Source organism: Chelonia mydas, chromosome 1 (assembly GCF_015237465.2).
Source record: "Chelonia mydas isolate rCheMyd1 chromosome 1, rCheMyd1.pri.v2, whole genome shotgun sequence".
Lineage (NCBI taxonomy): Eukaryota > Metazoa > Chordata > Testudines > Cheloniidae > Chelonia > Chelonia mydas.
Genome location: NC_057849.1, coordinates 16,608,106 through 16,624,335, shown reverse-complemented (window position 1 = coordinate 16,624,335; position 16,230 = coordinate 16,608,106). Strand labels below are relative to the sequence as shown.

The following is a 16,230-nucleotide window of genomic DNA, read 5'->3' as shown; positions in this document are numbered from 1 at the left end:
CCGTTTCCCACACTGTGAAAGGGGGATGGGAGGTAATTCTTTCCACGTTTACCCCAAAGTGCCTATGGCGGGGTGGGGAGATCGATGAGTTGATGTCTGTGAAGGGCTCTGACGGTGAAAAGTGCTGATTCTCCTAAAACTCTCCCGAGCACATGGTGGGCCGGGCAAACTGCGGAAGATACTGCGGCGCAGGGAGTTTGGCTGGGGGGGGGGGGGTTGCCTGGGCTCCCGCTGCCGGCTCGCAGCCCCCCATCCCAGCCGCCTCTACCTCATTCCCAAATGACATCACCCTGCAAGCCTCCTGTCTGTTCACCCTCACGTGTCCCGCTCCCACTCCTTACCTCGCAGGGGGGAGGGGAGAGGCCACCCCCAGCAGCCAATGGGAGAGGGACCCAGCCCAGGGCGGGGGGAAGAGCCGCTGGGAGGGCGGCCGGGGGCTGCCGCCTGGGCTAGGCGCGGCTGACAATAGGGGAAGCCGGCGCGGCGTGCCGGGGGAGGCGGGGCCGGGTCTCGGAGGGAGCCGCGCCGCGCCGCGGGGCGTGCGAGGCCGGGGAGAAAGAGAGGAGCGGACGCCGCTGCCGGGCGAGAGGCAGGGAGCCGCTCTGCCGCCCCGCGGTGAGTCCCGGGCGCTGGGGCGCCTCCTGCCCGGCGCTGGTTCGGTCCCCCGCTGCTCTGCGGCGCCCGGAGTCCCTGGCGGGCGGCAAGTTGCTAACCGGGGCGCAGCGCGCACGGAGGCGCTTCGAGTTTGCCGGGCGGGTGTGGGCGGCTCTGGCGAGCCGGGCTCCGAGCGCGCCGGTGGGGTTGGGGGAGACCCGCTCAGCCCAGGGAGAGGGGCCGGCTGCTCCCATCCTCCGCACGACGCTGGTTCATTTAACAAAGGGAGCGTCGTTCCCAGCCCCCCCCTTAGCCTGGGCCAGCGTGAGCCGAAGGGATTGTGTGTGTTGGGGGGGTTGGGACCTACCCTGGGGCTGCAGCTTTTCCTGGCTCTGTTGGGGCTCATTGACTAGAGAGAACCGGGGGGGGGTCCCCCTTGCTTGGGGGGGTCCCCCCCTTGCTTTCTCATAGCTCGTAGTAGAGAGATCGGGGCACGGGCGCTTGGGTTTTGTGGGAAGGGGGAGAGCCGCCGAGGCAGTTGCGGGGTTCAGCACTGCTGGGCTTTTTGTCGAGTGAACTGAAGCCGTGGGGGTGCCCGGGGCTGGCAGACGCTTCGGCACGGACTCGATGGGAGTATTTAAGGAGCAGAGCAAAGGAAGATCGTGTCGCGATTCGGAGCGCCCTTCTGGCTTCTGAGGTGGTGAGCGGACTGAGAGCTGGGGGGGGGGGGGTTGTTTGGGGTGAAGACAGAGAATTGAGGACCAGGAATCCGGAGGCGGGGGTTGCACCACCAGCCAGCGGGTTGTATGGCTAGTGACACAAGTGGGGAGGGGTTTGGGGAGTGGAGATGCGCCCCCTCCCGCCCCCGGCTTTGTGTGCCCAGTGAACAGAGCCATAGGTGGTGGGGACAGGAGGTTGGTATAGCTTCTTGCAGTGTGTGTGTGTCGGTGTTGGGTGAAAATGCAAAGTGCAGCTCTTCTGGGGTTTTATTTTTGGTGCTTGGCGAGAACTCGGGCGGCAGAATTGAACTTTTTGCATGTGATGAAGGGAGAATTCAGGGAGCGTGGGTGTGTCTCAGTGGGTGGCTTTCTTCAAGGCTGTTCCTGGGGAGGAAGGGGAGCAGCCACAGGAGGGTTCTGCTGGAGGAATGACTTTATCTCATTCTGCAACTCTGTACATACTGCAATGTGAAATTGCCCGGATTCAGAAAGCCTCCTATTCCTACCTGATGTCTACTGTGATTCTGGCTACTTTCCTCTTCCAGAGGCTTTAAAAATCACAACCCTATGTGAGCTGTCTGGATGTCACAGAACATTTGTTCGCACTGGCAATTACTCAGTCCTTATTCATCCCCAACCTCCAGTAAGAGTTTCTCCGGGGGAGAAAGATGAGTAGAAACTGAATAAAAGGCTTCAGAATTTGGCTTGATATTTGAGAAACATCGTCTGCTGTAAGCTACACAAATTTGTTAGACTCTAAAGTGCCACAAGTACTCCTTTTCTTTTTGCGGATACAGACTAACACGGCTGCTACTCTGAAACCTATGATTATTATGTACATTATTAATATGTGGTAATAATTGTGAGGACTGCATGGTTAAACTATTTAGTCTTAACCAAGTTTTAAAAGCAAAAGAAGTGTGGGTGTTGTCACTAGGCAGGATTTCTTAGAGTGAGGTAATGTTTCTAAAAGATTTTCAGCAAGTCAAGGCGCAGAAGGAAGAAAGTCTGTTCCTTCCATTGGGAATTAGAGAGTAATCCCAATACAGTACTTAACCTCTGTGTACAGTGATTGCATTCCCTCCCCCCTCCCCCCCCCATATTTTGGGAGCTGCTTGATGAGTTAGGCCTTATCCCACGAGGTCCTGAGTGCCCTCAATCTTCAGGGACTTAAGGAGAAGTGGAGGATGCTTGTCACTTTTCAGGCTCGGGGCAGGTCGACACTAGAAATGCTACATCAGTGCAGCTGTGCTGTTGTATGTTCTATGACTGTGCTTAGGTCATGGTAACTTGCATTGCTATGGGGTGTGGGTGTCTTTTTCACTCCCCTGAGCGACATAGCTTAGACCGACTTACGCAGTAGTGTAGACCTGCCCTTAGAAAGGCTTTGATGCAATCCTTATAGGTGTCCACTGAGCAGTTGAGGTTACTTGATGCCCCCCACCCTCCTTAATGCAGGTTGCTCCTATAAGCAGGTGTAATCTGTCTAGAGAGAGGACAGCCAGAATATAGGAAGACGTTAATGCTGCTATTCCAGTATTTGCTTTCGTTTATTTGAAGATTGATTACTTTTCTTTTGAACCTTGAGCCAGAATTTGGCCTTGTATATGTACAACACCACATAATACTGAAAGTAATGGGTGGAGGGTGACAGCCAGGTGGATAGTTGTCATACCTGAACTCGGCAGGGAGACTGAATTTTTTTTTCTTTTCAGATGTGATGCTAAAGCTACTCAGGTACCCCTCCTATATGTGGCATTGAAATAAAAGTTAAACGTGAGGAAGAAACCACTCTTGTAGAATAAGAACGTTAGTGCACTGACCATCATGTATATCTGCTCAGTGAATGTTATGGATGAGACCAGGTGGAGGAAATGGCATCTTTTATTGGACAAACTGTTGTTGAGAGAGAAAAGCTTTGGAGCTTACATAGGGCTGCTTTTCAGGTCTTCTTCCTAGATGAGGAAGAAGTGTGTGTTGGGGGGGGAAATATAAATGGAAAGATTTGAATTTTCTAATACCTTAAAGATGTCAAGCCTGGTTTCTCCTCCCCCCGCCCAAAAATTAGTTATTTACAAAAAATGAATGAGAGTTTTCTTTGTATCAGTTTGCTTGCAACAGTTTTAAATTCAGTGCTAACCTTTCTCATCAGATAGGTCAGAGCTCCAAACGTCTATCTACCTCACTATTACTAGCTATTTGGGGTTTATTTTTGTTACATCTAGCTGATCAGAAAAATCACCATTATGTCAGACACTGTGGTGTTTGCATGGAGGAAATCACTGGTCCTATGTTTTGCTCTCTCTAGACACTTATATGGCATTCATAAGTGTAGTATCTGAGTGCCTTCCTTGCTGACTTAGAGCCTGCCCTTCTACTCTCATCAAAGCCAATTGCAATATTCCTATTAACTTGAGAGGGAGCAGGCTTGAGTTCTTAATCCTGTTTACGGAGACATGTTTTCTCATTTTTCCCTTTTGGTGCAGCTGTCCTGCAAAGCTTTTCTTTTGAAAGGGTAACTTTTAAAAATCACCAGTGCAAAGTATGAGGACTGGATCCCTGCCTCAAAGAGCTTATAGTTTAAACAGACAGTTTACATGAAGTACAGGGGAAGGGGAAGCAACAGCAAGTCCAGTGACAAAGTACTCTGTTCACATATTTCAGAGTAGCAGCCGGGTTAGTCTGTATTCGCAAAAAGAAAAGGAGTACTTGTGGCACCTTAGAGACTAACCAATTTCATGAAAAAACTTAAATTTGTTAGTCTCTAAGGTGCCACAAGTACTCCTTTTCTTTCTGTTCACATAGGAGTTGCAAGTTCCTTTACCTAATGCTTATTTGGGATGAGGAGAGGTAGGGTTTAGAGGCCTTTTGAATTCATGTGTGTTTTCAGGAGGGTGTGACAGGATCCCTGGGGTGCAACCTGGAACTGGGGTACTGCTGAGCCCTCTGACCCACCAGCCTGCACTCCCTCTCACTGTTGTCTGGCAGTTACTGAATTTACACAGCCATCCACAAGCAGGAACACACCCAACCTAGTTACATGAATGCTTCTCCCAGCCACTCATGAACCAACAATAGAGAGGCTCCAGCCAATTCCCCCCAGCCTTACACTCCAGGCTGTACCTTCTTGCCCTGGTCCGAACTTTGTAACTGAGCTGAGATTTCCCAAGCACTTCAAGCAAAATACACTGTTTTAGGTAAAGTATAAAACAGATTTATTAGCTACAGAAAGATAGATAGATAGATTTTAAGTGGTAGGCATAAAGGATCAGAGAAAGTTAGCAAAGAAAATAAAATATAAATGTACAATCTAAATCTTAAACCTTATTACACAAGGCAGTATTTAGATCAGAATTTTTCTCAGCCCACTGGATGTTACACTTCTTAATGCACAGGCTTCTCCTTAAGCCCAGACCAATCTCCTCAGATCACCTTCACCTTCTCCACATTCCTGTTGCTTCTAGCATAGGTGTGGGGGAGGAGAAAGGTAAAGGCCTGCTGTTACTGTTCCCTATTTTATATCCTTAGTCCATGTGCCTAGACGCACTTGCCCAGACATGTCCTGGTAGGCTTTGCTGAGTGCCTGGGTTGAGCAATCAACCTGGTGTGGTCTGAGTCATAGAGTAGAGCAGTTCCCATTGTGTGGTGCTTGGGCAGCCTTCATAGAATTGTAAATCCCTGGATTACAAAGCCCTGGCTGGGATGATTTGATTGGGGATTGGTCCTGCTTTGAGCAGGGGGTTGGACTAGATGACCTCCTGAGGTCCCTTCCAACCCTGATATTCTATGATTCTGTGATTCTACAACTCCCCTGCTAATTAATGGCCTTCTGGGTGGAGGTCCTTTGTATGTCACTAGTAAATGTACAGCATATTTCAGTAACACTGTACAGCAACTTTTATAACACACTAATGATCTACATATTTGGCCAGAACAATGGGTTTCAGCAGATCATGACCTTTCATATAGCATCTTACATGGCATGCTTTGTATGAAATATGATAATCTACGAATGATGAGTATGGGGTTTTTTCAGGGTGCTATTTTGAAGTACAGTGTGTCACAGAGTCATTGAAGGAGAGGATGGAAGAATGGTGGAGGCATCCTGTTCTGTTTTGCAGATCAATTACGGTGCTTCAGGTAATCATCCAGACTTCAGAATGATTATGTGAACTGGAGCACCATACATTTGGTTTCTGTTATTAAAGCTAAAACAGGGGCTTTTTTGACCTCTTGCCTCTGATCTGGGGTGCAGGTTAAACAATAGCTTTTTCCCAATGCAGTTTCTTTGGATGGTCTGTGCTCTTTGTACCTGCTTTAGTCCACTTCAACACTGGAATCAATGATGTTAACATCAGTGGAAGAGTGCAACAAAGTAGGGCTCTCAAATGGTAAAATTAATCGCTATTAATCACGAGATTAAAAAAAAACTAATCCCACTGTTAAACAATAATAGAATACCAATTTAAATGTAGTGTAAATCTTTTTGGAGGTTTTTCTACATTTTCAGATATATTGATTTCACTTACAATGCAGAATACAAAGTGTAGAGTGCTCACTTTATATTATTTTGGATTACAGATATTTGCATTGTAAAAAAAGAAACAAAAGAGAGTGCAATCTACACGTCAAAGCATGAAGGGGCATATGAATGTTTCGCATATCTAGCACGTAAATACCTTGCAGTGCTGGCTACCACAGTGCCATGCAAACACCTATTCTCACTTTCAGGTGATCTTGTAAATAAGAAGTGGGCAGCATTATCTCCCATAAATGTAAACAACCTTGTTTGTCTTAGCGATTGGTTGAACAAGAAGTAGGACTTATAGGCTCTAAAGTTTTACATTGTTTTGTTTTTGAGTACAATTATGTAAAAAAAAAAATTCTACATTTGTAAATTGGACTTTCACGATAAAGGGATTGCACTACAGTACTTCGATGAGGTGAACTGAAAAATGCTATTACTTTTTTTACAGTGCAAATATTTGTAATAAAAATAAAATGAGCACTGTATACTTTGTATTGTGTGTTAATTGAAATCAATATATTTGAAATTGTAGAAAACATCCAAAATATTTATAATAAATTTCAATTGGTATTCTATTATTACAGACGCTCCCTGACTTACGCAATAGTTCCGTTCCGGAACGCCTTGCTTAACTCGAATTTTGCGTAAGTTGGAAACGCATACTCGACCATTACGCCAACCCCCCATCCCCCTTCCTATTTCTAGCTTATGGAACTTTTTCTGTAAATGCAGATTTGCGTAAATCGGGTCTTGCATAAACTGGGGAGTGTCTGTATTTAACAGTGCAATTAAAACTGAGATTAATTGCAATTAATTTTTTGATAGTTAATTTGGTTTGAGTTGATTGCTTGAGTTAACAGCAGTTAACTGGCAGCCCTAGTATGGTGAATCAGGTGCTTTATTTGATTTTATTTTTTTAAGAGATTTAGCACAACACTCTTTTTCTGTCCCCAATGATGTGTATCTTTCTTCAATACAGGAACAAACAGACCATGTCAAAGGCTGTAACAGCATAGCATGTGTACTCTGTTTCACTCCTGCATTTGAAATTATTTGACAGTAGCACCCAGAGACCCTCACTGACAGTTGGACCCCACTGTGCTTGGCGCTGCACATAATATATAGTGCATGCCTTGAAGAGCTTACACTCTAAACAAATGAGAGAGGATGGGAGAAAGGAAGTACAATTGTTCCATTTTACAGATGGAGAACTGAGGTAAATGCTTTGTCTAAGCTGTTGCAGAGCTGGGAATTAAATCTAGATCTTCTGTGTCCCAGTCCAGTGTCTTCAGCACAAGACCATCCATCATCCCTGATTGCGTTGATGAAACGTCAACTGCAATCACTGACTTTAAAAAAAACAGAAATACCAAAGGTCAGAACAAAGAGTTCCAGCTTTGGTGTGGTTATAACTCCTTCTACTGATGTGTTTTCTGTCATGGTGGCAGTGATGGATTTTGGATTATTTTTTTTTGAACTTTGGTAGAAAGAACAGTCTTCTTGATGCAATAAAACTAAAGCTTTATGGTGGTTAAAATACCTGATAGCTCAAATGACACAAGCGTTTCGTACCCCTATCTAGCAGGGGTTCTCTTTTACTTTCTGATGCATTATGGGTTATATTTTATTCATGAAGTGGGGGATGGGGAAGAGAAATAATTTTCATTCAGATAGTGGGGCTTTCAGATAGTGGTGTTTGTTACAATGCGTTCTATTTGCATATAGAAAGCTTTGTGGCTTGTGAAATACATATGCCTCGTCAGATCTCTTTTGCAACTGTTTATGCTAAATATGGTTCCAGATTTTAATAATTCTCATTTTATATACATGCATGTGCCCAGACATGCACGCACATTGTTTATTTTAAGGCCAGCAGAGATCACTATGATCATCTCTCTCGCCTGTGTTAGGCAGGAGGTCAGACTAGAATTTTTACCCAGTGATTTTTGCAGCGGAGGGAATTAATGTTCACTCATACAGTATGGAAAACTATTCAGCCCAGGAACTTGTGAATGAGTTAGAGCAGTGCTTCTCAAGCTATCTGATGTGGGGGACCGGCATTTTTTTTTCCAATGTGCACGCAGACTGGCAGCCGATGGCTCCGGTCCGCGGACCACCACTTTGAGTACTGCTGAGTTAGAGCATGTCTTTTAGAAATACATCCACCCTCAATTTAAAGACTTTATGTGATGTTGGATTTACCTTTTTCCCTTTGTAAACTGTTTCAAGAATTTGTCTTATTTGGGGAAACTTCTATTTGGATCTGGAACTAAACAGCTCAGGTCCATCTTTAGTTCATACCAGTTCAGGATGAAGGAAAAATTAAGTTTTTTTTTCTTTAAGATGGTATCCTACGCTTTAAGGATTTTTTTTCCTGCTATGAATTTGTTTACTAAGGCTAGGCACCAAATGATCTGTACTCTATTACACCAGTATAACCCATCGGAAGTCTATGCAGTTGCATGGGTATAACAAGAGACAGAACTTGGGCTGTTTTTGGGTTTTTAACAATTTGACAAGTATCTAGCTTTGTGTCTGTGATAGGGATTTAAAGTGCAATTCTTAGCTCAATACAAGGTGCAACTCAAAGTGAGTAGTCGTGCATGTGAAGGCATAATTGGGTTCTCAGACCCACGGGGTCAGGGGAAAAAAAATATAACAAGGCCCAGTGGATGATGTCCTGATGATATCCCTTCATTACACTAGTTCATTAAACCAGCCTCCTGGGCGTGAACTTCTGTGACCCTTCACATTCAAAGATAAAGCTAACGGTCAGGTAAACTGGGAGGAGTGGTAGATACGCTGGAGGGCAGGGATAGGATACAGAGGGACCTAGACAAATTGGAGGATTGGGCCAAAAGAAACCTGATGCGGTTCAATAAGGATAAGTGCAGGGTCCTGCACTTAGGACGGAAGAACCCAATGCACAGCTACAGACTAGGGACCGAATGGCTAGGCAGCAGTTCTGTGGAAAAGGACCTAGGGGTTACAGTGGACGAGAAGCTGGATATGAGTCAGCAGTGTGCCCTTGTTGCCAAGAAGGCCAATGGCATTTTGGGATGTATAAGTAGGGGCATAGCGAGCAGATCGAGGGACGTGATCATTCCCCTCTATTCGACATTGGTGAGGCCTCATCTGGAGTACTGTGTCCAGTTTTGGGCCCCACACTACAAGAAGGACGTGGATAAATTGGAGAGAGTCCAGCGAAGGGCAACAAAAATGATTAGGGGTCTGGAACACATGACTTATGAGGAGAGGCTGAGGGAACTGGGATTGTTTAGTCTGCGGAAGAGAAGAATGAGGGGGGATTTGATAGCTGCTTTCAACTACCTGAGAGGTGGTTCCAGAGAGGATGGTTCTAGACTATTCTCAGTGGTAGAAGAGGACAGGACAAGGAGTAATGGTCTCAAGTTGCAGTGGGGGAGGTTTAGGTTGGATATTAGGAAAAACTTTTTCACTAAGAGGGTGGTGAAACACTGGAATGCGTTACCTAGGGAGGTGGTAGAATCTCCTTCCTTGGAAGTTTTTAAGGTCAGGCTTGACAAAGCCTTGGCTGGGATGATTTGATTGGGGATTGGTCCTGCTTTGAGCAGGGGGTTGGACTAGATGACCTCCTGAGGTCCCTTCCAACCCTGATATTCTATGATTCTATGAACAGCTTGTCAGTGAGGGGCATATAGTCTAAAGAGATTTAAAGGCAAACGAACACATCAGGCTTTGAAATGTGGTATTGATTAGTTTATTAAAATTAATCAGACACTCAATTATAAAACTCCATTACGTTGTGCATCTTTTCTGGAAAGAAAGTAATTTGCATATAGTGACCTGAAAGTGATGCAAATAAATATCATGAGTGAAATGCTCATTTCCTTCAGAAACTACAGAACATATTAAATCTTGATGGAACCTAGATTTCCTGCTGCATAACACATTCTTCTTAATGGACCAGTGACACCAAGCAGGTTAACACCGGCAGGATTTGCTAGCCAACAGGCATTCAGTGAGATGATGCCAAATGCGAGTGTTCTATTACTGGACCAATGATATTGTAGTTAAAGGTCACCAGCAAAAGGGAGGTGGGGGAGAAATGAGCTTGTCTGCTTTGCTGCTTTATAAAGCACTCCCGGAAGGCTTTTATTTTATATATAATGCTTGGAGGATTTTTTTTTTTTTTTAACCACCGTAGAGTCAGGTCTTGTCTACTCTAGAAGAATCTATGGATGAATGGAGAAATGGTAGGATTATGATATTATGGGCATTGCAGAAGAACAACCTGGTTAGAGAGGGGAAGGGATTTTTATTTGATTGTTTAAAACTTTGTCACTTCTGGTTTGGTTGATATTTAGTTAACTAAAACACTTGGGAGAGAAACTTTCTTTAAGGATTTGACAACCCTGCCTTTTCAACTAAAGTCATACAGGAAGGGGGGGGGGGGGGGAGCTGTCTTTAGGCACACTTTAAAGAAGGGAGAGAAAAAAGCAGTCCTCTTTTGCTTTGGAGGGCATCTTCAATACAGAAATGTTGCCTGTGAAGACCATTGGTCTTACTGTATGTTGCTCTATCTTGGTTCAAGCAGTATTGGTGACCAGATGGACCTTAGTGGTTAAAAAGATTTAGTGCTGGATTTCCAGCATGAATCCCTATCTATGCTTATCCCTATATTTTGTGGAGTTAAGTTAATGTTACGGGGTTTTTTGAGGATGATTTGAATTCCTAAACTCTGGAAGCCTGTTTCTAAAAATAGAAATTGTCCTAGGAATAGCCAGCTTCCACCTGAAAAAAATTGTAAGATGCAAAGTGAAAATGATATATTGGATGGATCACTATGTCTTTGATGATTATCTTGTAGCAAATGATTATCCCCAGTGAGTATTTTTTCCTTTCACAAATGTTTGTATGAATTTTATTGCCAGACTCCCCAGGAGATTTTAAATTATTTGTTTCAGCACAGAAGTCCATTGATGCTTTCCTTACTCTATCCTGCCACCATGCCTCAATGCTGACCTCCAGGGCTAAGAAAGTAGTTAGTTGCTCTGTTTAGGGCTCCTGAATCCTAGCCACTGGATATCACAGGCTCCCAGATGGGAACAGTTTTTATTCTATACCGGAACTTAACTTGCTGAGGTAACCTAGATATAAATGCTGATGGCAATCTGATTTATGAGCTAAGGCAGTGGTGTGCAAACTGGGGTGTGTGAAGAAACTTTGGCCTTTCACCCTTTTAAAAAACAAACACACACACATCACTTTTTACAGCAGACTGACTTGTGCCCCATTACTTCTGTGCTGCTGTTGGCGGCAGCACTGCCTTCAGAGCTGGGCGGCTGGAGAATGGCGGCTGCTGCTGCCCAGGGTGGTCATGTTGTTTGCGGTGCAGGAGGTTTTTTTTTTTTTTTTAATCCTGCTCCTGTCCCACCCCACAGTACCCACTCCCACCTGCTCCCACATTGTTTATTGAAATTTTATTCCACTTCCACTACTATGGCTCTGGGACCTGCGGGATCCCAGTCCCGCTGTAGGGTGACTTATACATTTAGTAATAAAAACAAATTTTTTCATTCCTTCTGCCAACTTGCAAAAAACCTCCAGTTTCAGATTACAGGTAATGGGGCAGGGGTACGTGACAAATTCAGTGAACAGTAAAGGGGGTGGGACTATAAAAGTTTGCGCACCACTGACCTCTAAGGTATCCGCTCTTCCTTATGAGTACTTTTATTAGGAGTCTCTATGATGTTGCTAACTCTTGCGATCTATATCCTGAGTGTCATAATATTTGGTAGCTTTTCTTAGTCCTGCCTCCTGGAGGCGTTCAGTGTGCTGAGATTCTCAGCATTTGTTTAAAAAAACAAAGTAAGTTTCTCGCCCTAATGACTATGGAGAAAAGCTCAAAAAACTGGCCCAGGTGCACTTTAAAGATGTGAAAACCAGTAAGCAAGTACTAAGAACATAAAATGAGATTAAAAAAAAATATATATTACTTTTGAGAACCCAGCTCATTATTTTTGTTGAATGTCTGGAGTTGGTAATACTGCCTTTATAAAGTATAATGAAGTTGCAGTAACAACATTGCTTAGTCTGCAAAAGCTCCATATATCCACTGAAATGTCTATTAGGCATCCTTGGAGGGGGGGGAGAGTGAGAGATGTAAAACTGTTTGGGGGTGGGAAGAAGTGCTGCAGGACAATAAATGAGCATGTTGGATTGCTGTTGCATTGACCTAATAAAACCACTTAAATGTTTCATTTCTGGTTTAAATAAATTCTCAATCTACTGCACCAGCCCACACATCTTTCTAATAAAGGGATTAGTAAAAACCCACAATTCCTTTAAATATCTATACTTTGCTATTTTAACCCATCACTTGTATATTTCTGACTTCCTTTCTTAGGAATTTAATGAATTTCACCTCTTTGATGGCACAGGGAGGAATACATTACAATCCAGTGCCAAAATGCACTGAGAATAGGGACATAATTGTTCCTTTAGGACCTGTCCTAATCCCCGCTGATGTTCCCAAACAAGATTAAGAGATTTTTAAGCACAAAATTAAGCTGACCTTGTATCTTCTTTTGTATAAGTATGTATATAATCTGTCAGGCTGGTTTCTCCCTTAAATCTAGAAGCAGTGCACTCACACCTTCTTGTCAACTGTTGGGAATAGGCCACATCCACCTTGATTGAATTGGCCTCGTTAGCACTGACCCCTCCCCCCAACTTGGTAAGGCAACTCCCATCTTTTCATGTGCTGTATATTTATATATGCCTTCTGTATTTTCCACTCCATGCATCTAACGAAGTGGGTTCTAGCCCACAAAAGCTTATGCCCAAATAAATTTGTTAGTCTCTAAGGTGCCACAAGGACTCCTCGTTGTTTTTAATGAAAGCCCTGACACTAATCACTTTAGATGTAACTTGCCAAGGAAAAGTGTTAGGTTTGTGACTGTTTTATGTAAGCACTCTTGTACCTTCTGCTTCCTTCCCTCCCGCCCCAAGTTTGTTTTTGTGCTTGCTTTCTACATTAAATATTTGTTTTGTCTGCCTTGTTTTTTCTGAAAGACTTTAGACAAATAGAGAACCAATACATGAGTGATACTGGAGACGCCAGTCAAGCAAAACCAATTAATTGAGAAGGGAAATGATATCTGAGACTGTGTTAAAGCTACACACACACACATATATATCTGAGAAACACTTGGGTGGAAAGATGTCTTAAATGTTCAACACCCTGACTCTCTCTAAGTCCAAAGCTTATAGTCCACATTTGGGATTGTCCAAGCAGTCTACCAGCAAAACTAAGCAAGGCCACACCTGATATTTCTAAAGGCAAAAAAAAGCAGACTTGTTTTTCTGTGCTGAAGAAAACCTACGCCCCTCCACCCCAACCTTTCATGCCTCCTGTATACATGTGAAAAGCCAAACATGACACAAAACCAGATTTTGTTTCCTTTGTAGGTCACCTTTATGTAGGTTAAAAATAAATCAGCTCTGTGGTACGTAAGAACAGCAATAAGTTCTTCAAGTTGTGTGTCCCGGTGGGTGCTCTGCTTCAGGTGCACAGGTGGCCCCATGTGTCTTCCATCAAAGGTGTTTGGAAGCAGTGACTCTTTGGCTTGCAGAGGCACCTTACACATGCTTGTGGCCCACACTGAGGCTATATAGGGTTGCGTGGGCAGACTGCCCTCAGTTCCTCCTCCATAACCTTGGCCTGAGCATTCAGAGTGCTCACTTCAATTGTCAGGCTTGCCTCGGCTAGCCTTTAGTTAAGTGAGGTTAGGGTTTACTTAAATTTGTTTTCTAAAGAGGATTGTAATCTCTTGTTCTGTCGATTTCCCCCCCGCCCCGGGAGGTTCTCTCTCTGTTGAGGGGCTGTGCCAGGATCACCTCCATTCAAATGTTGTTTTACTTGCTAGGAGGCTATCCTGGTCCGCAGGGGTTAGTCCTGGTGCATTTATTGCCTGGGGGACACGCATGTCCCTCAGAAGTGCCCTTAAGAGCTGGGCCAGGAAGAACCAGGAGATTAGGTTGGAACTGCTTATGATGGAGCAACCTCTTCGCCTGACCTCAGACCCAGCTCAGGGGACCCGCCCCCGTACATCAGTCTCGGAGTGACCCTAATGCCCTGTCCACCTTGATGCTGCATTCACCTAAACCTTTAAGGGAAGAGTCAGAAGGTCCTGGGAAAGTCTCTGAGAAAAGGAGTTCTAGTTCTCCTCAGAAAGAGCCTACTTCAAAAAGATCTCAAGTCTCTACAAAAATCAATCTGTCCAAGCCCTCAAGTTCTGGGCTGGATACCACTAAGTCTCCAGAATCCTCCAGTACTGATAGCACTCCTAAGACTCTGGTTCCTCTAGGAGCCATGACCCTCAGCATGCTTCAGTACCTAAGTCAACGTTGGTACCACAAAAAGTGACTGGGGCAGCAGAGAGAAGCAGCCTGTTTCTAGCAAGTTGATACTGATGGACCCCCTGTTACTTTTTCTGGTAGCCTGAATTGTGATTCCCCCAGTTACCACAGAAGTCCAAGCAAATGCTTCAGCCCACGATAGCTTAGAAGCAGTCAACATTGTTGGTACCATTGACCTGCTACTGCAAGGGACCTAATTCAGTACTTCTAGTTCATCTGGTACTGCAGGAATTTAGATATTGGAAAGACCTATTTTTTGTCAAATGAACCGGAGCCTCCACTCTTGATGGGTACCAAGTGCCTTGGTAGCAAGATCCACATGGTCACTGGAATTACATGTCTCTCTGGTACCACCTGATTTCCCCACCATTCTCTGGCAGAGCTCCCCTGTTGGATGATGAGAAGCAACTTTCCTCAGTCTCACACATCTTGGTGCAAGACCCTCCTACTTACCTTTATAGGAACCCTTTCCCTGACACCTACAAAGAGAGGGTTGACTCACAGGGAGGGGACAGATCTGAGTCCCCATCACTGGTATGAGCAGCCATGAATTCCACTCCATATTCCTTATTCCACTAAGTGGTCATATTGGGACCCTTGGGGTGGCTGCCTACTGGTAGCAGTTTTCAAGAGTCCCCAGCCTCTCTCTTTAAGGTGCCACTGTACTCGTTGTTGTTCTCATCAGGACTGCCAGTCTCCTACCCCATCTTTTCCTCCTTAACTACCTGAGCAGCTGGAGGAAACCTGTGAAGAGCAACAGGCTGTAGCAGACAAGGAGGCCACCCAAAAGACTAATATTTCTCTTCTTCCCCAGATAAGGCCATGATGCCTTCCCCACCCTCTCGGGCCGATGACTTCAAATGGTTTCAGGACCTCACGAAATGGAAAGCAGATTCTTTGCAGATACCCCCTGAAGAAGTCAGAGAGTCACAACACAAACTGTTGCACACTTGGCAGACAGCACTGTCTCCTCAAATGGCCTTGCCCATTAACAAGGCCCTTCTGCCAAGACCATCTGGCAGACCTCAGCAGCAGTACCATCTGTGTGCTGATAAAAATGTATTCTGTCCCAGGCCAACCAAGTATTGTCTGAATTTTTCCCCTCACCTCATTCCTAACTCCTGGAATGTTGAAGCTGTAAATGAATGTGAAAGATAGCCCCATGCTAAATCGACCCCATGTGACCTCTTTGGCCATAAGAACTATTCATCTGTGACCTGCAGTTTAGAATAGCAAATTATCAAATTCGTAGGGCAAAATACAATCACCCTGTTTAAGTCTCACATGTTTGTTGAACACCTTCCAGCAGAACATCGCAAACAGTTCCAGGCCATCCTAGCCCAAAGGTCATAACTAGAACATTTTTATAAGCTGCCCTGGCTGCCGCTGATGTTACAGCTCACTCCATCTCCACAGCAGTTGTCATGTGTTAGACATCTTGGCCAGCTCTCTGGGATCCTTAGGAACATCCAAAATATAGTTGAGGATCTTCCTCTTGATGTTTTAAAACTCTCTGCTGGGACCACCAATGAGTCATTTTACACTTCAAATACGCCAGAGCCACCTTGCAATCTTCTGGGATTTATACACCTCCAAGTAAATGGAAATATAATAAATCCCAAACATCCCAGAGATCCTGCTCTGTACAGTTTTCTGGTTTCGAAAGACCTTCATGGCCACCTGGGAAGAAACCAGGGTTTCAGAGAGAGACCACATACTACATCTGGTTCAGCCATTCAGTCTTCCTCATCAGAATTTTGATGGTCTGGTTGAGGGACTGAATCAGTCCTGGTTTTTGTATGTTCAGTTGCAACAGTTTACCTCCTTCCCTTTTGGGCCTCTCCTCCCCACCCTCCCCCACACTTTCAGCTGGCATGGGAGCAGATTACATAAGACAAATGGGTCTTGGAGGTTTATAACATCAGGCTACTCCATCCATTTTATCTCCCACCCTCCTTCCACGCCCCTCTTTAGGGACCCCTCTCA

The 16,230-nt window shown here is 44.7% G+C and overlaps 1 protein-coding gene across 4 annotated transcripts in view; it reads left to right on the top strand.

Moving 5' to 3' along the window:
• The first annotated feature begins 472 nt into the window (after positions 1-472).
• PAK1 (p21 (RAC1) activated kinase 1) overlaps positions 473-16,230 on the top strand; it is a 110,977-nt gene continuing 95,219 nt past the window's right edge. For 2 of the 4 annotated variants that reach the window (XM_037885493.2, XM_037885239.2), the window contains exon 1: positions 473-615. The gene's annotated coding sequence lies outside the window, so the exon portion shown is untranslated. Of the gene's footprint in view, positions 616-1,147; positions 1,295-16,230 lie in introns of those variants that run through there. The other 2 variants (XM_037885161.2, XM_037885316.2) reach the window with 2 other exon arrangements.